Here is a 6,000-nt window from a genome sequence, read left to right as displayed (position 1 = left end):
AGAAACCCTGTCTCCAAAAAAAAAAAAAAGTAATAAAAAGAAAAATTATTTTGGTTCACAGTTTTAGAAGCTTCAGTCCATGATTGGTTGGCCTTGTTGCTTTTGGTTGGGGGGTGGGGTGGGGATAGACATGATATGGAGAGCCACTAACCTCATGATCAAGAAATGAAAAAAAATGAGAGGCACAGTGAGTAAGAACACTTGCTGCAAGCTTAAAGACCTAATTTTGAATACCCACAACTCAAACAAGTCAGGTGCTATAGGGTGAGCATCTGTGGTCCCAACCCTCCTACATGGAGGCAAAGCACAGAAAAGAAAATCTGGAGAATCTCACAGAATAACTCGCCTGGCCTATGTGGTGGAGGAGGAGGAGAAAAGAAGGAGGAGGAGAAGGAGAAGGAGGAGAAAAATAACAACCTCAACAAAAACCAACAGAGACCCTGGCCTTCTTGAATAAGGTGGAAGGTGAGGACCAACATCTAAAGTTGTTCTTTGGCCTCCATCCTGTACTGTAGCACACTTATACACACACACACACACACACACACACACACACACACACACACACACACACTCCCCTCCACACACAGAAAGAAACCCTGCCTCAAATAAAATGGAAGGCAGGCAGGTGTGATGGCAAGCCTGGAACTCACAAGGTGGAAGGAGAGAACTGATTCCTACAAGCTGTGCTGTCTTCCACATGTGTGAAATGACTCACATGTGCTACCCAACAAACTAATTGCAATTTTTAAAAAAACAAGGTGAAAGAAAGGTGAGAGTTTCCTTTGAGCTCCACATGAATACCATGACATGTATGTGACACCACACACACACACACACACACACACACACACAAGCCAACCAAAAAAATTATAAAGGAGTTAGGCAGTGGTGGCACAAGCCTTTAATGCCAGCACTTGGTAGGCAGAGGCAGTGGATCTCCCAAGTGTAAGGCCAGCCTGGTTTACAGAGTGAGTTCCAAGACAGCCAGGGCTACACAGAGAAACCCTGTCTCAAAAACAAAAAAACAAAAAAAATTACAAAGAAAAGAATAGGAAAAGGAAAAGGCATGCCTCCAATGGCCTAAAGACCCCCAACAAGACACACTTCTAAAGTTTCCATGACCTTCCAAAAACATGAAGTTGGAGATGAAGCCTTTAACCTGTGAGCCTCTGGGGGAGGCTAGATCCATACTACAGCCAGCACTGGTCTATGGTATTTTGTAACAGCAGCCTGAACCAGTTAAGACAATTTGTTCCTAAAGGATTCTCATGCCTAAGTCTAGAGCAATGGTTCTCCACCTATGGGCCATGACTGCATAGGGTCACAGGGTCACCTACGACCATCAGAACACAGCTATGTACATTATGACTCAAAACAGAGCAGAATCACCTTCTGAAGCAGCAGTGAAAATTATTGCCTGGGGGGAGGGGGATGACCACAACATGAGGAACCGTGTTAAAGGGTGGTAACTTGGAAGGCAGAGAAAGAACCACTGCTCTAGAGTGTAGCTAGAGTTTTCCTGCCTTGCCCACAGTCAGGACAAATCTTTGTTACCCGCCTGTCCCACAGCCTCTCAGACCCAACCAAGTAAACACAGAGACTTATATTGCTTACAAACTGTATGGCCGTGGCAGGCTCCTTGCTAACTGTTCTTATAGCTTAAATTAATCCATTTCCACAAATGTATACCTTGCCACGTGGCTCGTGGCTTACCGGCGTCTTCACATGCTGCTGGTCATGGCAGCGGCTGGCAGTGTCTCCCTGCCTCAGCCTTCCACTTCCCAGAATTCTCCTCTCTTCTTGTCCCACCTACTTCCTGCCTGGCCACCTATTTCCTGCCTGGCCACTGGCCAATCAGTGTTTTATTTATTGACCAATCAGAACAATTTGACATACAGACCATCCCACAGCACTAGAGGATGATAGTTGGTGGCATGGACCCAGCAGTTCAAGACTGTTGAGACCTTGGTCTCTCATATTCTCAGTGATGAGAGAGGACTGCTGTAGCTTGTTACCCAGTCTGTATTTCATGGAGGGAGGAAAGAAAGAAGGTCAAAGGGTAAAAGGCTTGAGCCGATGAGCCTGCCCTTTATCTGAAAATAGTTTCCCTCAAAGCCCTTTTGAGGTATTTCCATTTACATATCACTGATCAGAACTGGGTCAGAGAGTTCCCATTAAGAACAAGGTAGGCTGGGGAAGAAAGCTTTTAAAGTTAGACATAGTCCATGAAGATGGGTGCACCTGTAACCGCAGCCCTCGAGACAGAAGCATGAGGGTCAGGAGTTACAATAAAAGCTCAGTATTAGCTACATAATGAGCGTGAGGCCAGCCTGGGCTATGTGACACCCTATTTCAAAAAGAAAACAAATAAGTAAACAAGTAGCTAGAGGCACTCCTCTCTCTCTCTCTCTCTCTCTCTCTCTCTCTCTCTCTCTCTCTCACACACACACACACACACACACACACACACACACACACACACACACACGCCCCAAATTAGACTCTGTTAAAAGTATAAAATACATGTTGGGTCAACAACCACCAGTGCAAGCTACAGACTCCACTTAATCTAAAGTCTCCAAATTTTCAGTTTTTTCAAATTTATGGCTCTGAATTGACCTAAATTCATTTTAAAGGAAAGTAGAGATGAAAAAACAGATATATGAATGCATGTATATAATAAATATACATCAGGAATTTATGACCAAATTTATTATTAGGATCCTATCTATATGTAGTGATGTTTGGGGGTTTTTCAAAATACTAATTAGCCACATTACATTTTTGAGTTCAGAACCAAACTGAGAAAACAGATGGAGTTGGTTAACCTGCATTTCATATTATTACTACTATTATTGTTAGTAGTAGCAGAGACAGAGTCTCATGCATCCAGGCTGGCCTTGAACTCACAACATAGTGAGTGAATGCTTGAACTCCCGATCTTGATTCTCATGTCAAGTGCTGGAATTATATGTATATTCCACCACACCTGGCTTGAGATTATCAGTTTCCTTTCTCTCATTCTTTTTTTTTTTTTTTTTTTTGAGACAGCTCTTTCTCTGGACCCCTGGCCTGCAACTTATTATGTAGACCAGGCTGGCCTTGAATTCACAGAGATTGTCTGTTTCTGTCTCTCAGGTGCTAGGGTTAAAGGTGTGCACCACCCTGCCCATCCAGTTTTATTTATTTTAGTTTTATTAATTATTAGTGCGTGCACGTGTGTGTGCGTGTGTGTGTGCGTGTGTGTGTGTGTGTGTGTGTGTGTGTGTGTGTGTGTGTAGCTCCGTTTCCTCACTCCACCTTTACGTCAGACTGTGGTCTGTATTTGAACATACACATATAGGCTCATGTATTTGGACCGTTGTCTCCAGTTGTTCAGAGCAAGCTTTAACTGTTTATAGACTGTCCACCGCAACACACACACTTCCTGTATTGGATGAAAATGTGACGGGCCAGCTTCTTGCCCCTGCCACCCTGTCTGGCTTTCTCTGTCCCTTGGAACCATAAACTAAAATAAACCCTTTTCTGCTACAAGTTGATTTGGGTCATGGTGTCTTATCACAGTGACACACTATACTAACACAGTATACTAACACAGTAACTAATACACATGCATTCCAGGGATCGAACTCAGGTCACCAAGATTGCACAGGATTCTCCCACTGAGACATCTCACCAGCCCGACCTTTTTATTAGTAGAGGTGTTGGATATAAAGCCAGACTTTGAAACTGTGTGTGACTCATTCCTGTAATTCTAGTACTCAGGAGACCAAGGCAAGAGGACAGCTGCAAGTTTAAGATCAGTCTGGGTTACAAAGTAAGTACCAGGCCAGCCAGAGCGACACTGCAAGCTTCTGTCTCCAAATAAATAAGTTTAAACAAGTTTTTTTTTATTAAAAACCATAAACCAAGGTGGGTATGGTGGCACAGCCCTTTAATCCCAAGCACTTGAGAGGCAGGGCAGCTTCATGAGTTCGAGGCCATCCAGGCTACAGAGTGAGCTTCAGGCCAGGTATGTAGTAAGACTCTATCAAAACACCAAATAAAAAAAGAAAGAAATGAAACTAAGTAGACTGAGTAAAGAAGATGCCTTGCTAGGTGTGGGCTGGCTCCATCCTGCCTGCTGAGAGTCTTCCCAGAGTGTGTGTTCGAGCTGGTTTGCAGGCTGGAGTGGCGTGGTACTCTTCTGGCCCCTTTCCTGTGCCCACAGCTTGCAGCCTCCATCAGCCCAGGAACCAGTTCCTTATGAGTCTCCAGACACTTCCTTCCCGTTGGCTATTTCTCGGAAGATCCTATGTAGCCCCACCAAATTCATTGGTTTTCTTTAATCTTCCAGCATATTTAGATTTGTATCAGCCAAGTCCCTCAGAAAAGGAAACAAACCAAATAATTTAGTTGTGCACACTTAAAAGGGAGTATCCAATTAAAAAATAACAATAAAGCCAAGTTCTGACTGAGACATGAAAAGCTCAGAGTAGAATCCAGACTCAGGCTTTGCGGCTCTCCGGGAGATGTGGAAGTGATTCATCTTCTGGAAACTCCCTGCTGGAGACTTCAGCTCTCCTCCTCAGTTTGTAACGCTAGCAGTGGACAGAGCAGCTGGCCTTTTCAGCCCCTTGCAGATGGAGACAAAGAGGGGACCCTCCTCCCAGATTTGGTCGGTTAGCTTTCCATAGTTCATTTCGCTTCAAAGCAAAGGTTCCCTTACAAAGACAGCGACTGCTTTTATTACTTCAGATGCATTAAATGAACCCAAGGGTTCCAGAATGGAAGGCCCAGGGGACAGCTCTGTCCTCAGATGGCCAGTTGCCACTGCTGAAGTCTGTCTATTAGTAAACACAGGACAATCTTTCTTCAGCTGCCTGCAGTGAGCCTCTGCCTGCAGCTCTGCTTCTCTCCTGTAGCCAGCAGGCAGGGACCACTGTTAGCAGTGCACAGCAGTGATCTGGAGGAAGAGCTGTGGGGTGCTCTCCAGAGCACGGGGCGATGGAACGATGCTTCAGTCACTGGGGTGTTTTCTGGATTGTTACCTCCTCCTAAGCACAGGCCAACATAGTATGTCTCGGTAAAGCCAAAATCTAACGTGTCTATTTCCCTAAACACCACTTTAACAGATGGAGATCCAGTCTTAATTCCAGTGATTTAATGTAAGTTTGTCATGTTTAACATGTAGCATTATTTTTTTTTCTTTTTTCAAGACAGGGTTTCTCTGTGTAGTTTTGGTGCCTGTCCTGGATCTCACTCTGTACACCAGGCTGGCCTCAAATTCAGAGATCCGCCTGGCTCTGCCTCTGCAGTGCTGGGATTAAAGGCGTGTGCCACCACCGCCCGGCGTAGCATTATTCTTAGGGAAAAAATTGTCATTTACACAGAGAAAGTAGTGTTCAGATAAGAATAATATCCAGTGCTAGGCAGTGGTGGCACACGACTTTAATCCAGCATTCAAGAGGCAGAGGCAGGTGAACCTCTGTGAGTTTGTGGCCAACCTGGTCTACAGAGTGAGTTTCAGGACAACCGGAGCTACTCAGAGAAACCCTGTCTATAAATAAATAAATAAATAAATAAATAAATAAATAAATAATAAATGAATAAATAAATAAACAAATAAATAAAATCAACAAATATGTTAAATATTAAATGCTAAAATTTAGGACATATTCTAAAATTTTTAATTTCAGAAAATAGAACTTGGGGGAGGTAAGTGATTAACCTATAATTACTCAAAATAAGCTCTGTCATCCAAAACTAAGCTGCATAGTAACCCTCAAAGCTGTCGTTTCTATACTTTTAAAAATTACTTTCTATTCCAGCAACAAATTTAGTCACTAACTGCAACAAATTTATCTTTAAAAGATTTATTATTTTTTAATTATGTGGGGGTTGGGTGGGTATGTGCATGTGAGTACTGTGCATGTGAGTACTGGTGCCTGTGGAGACCAGAGCAGGCATTAAAGGCAGAACTGGCATTAAAGGCAGTTGTGAGCTGCCTAACGTGGG

Source organism: Peromyscus leucopus, chromosome 19, assembly GCF_004664715.2.
Source record: "Peromyscus leucopus breed LL Stock chromosome 19, UCI_PerLeu_2.1, whole genome shotgun sequence".
Classification (NCBI taxonomy): Eukaryota; Metazoa; Chordata; class Mammalia; order Rodentia; family Cricetidae; genus Peromyscus; species Peromyscus leucopus.
This window is presented reverse-complemented; position numbering follows the sequence as displayed.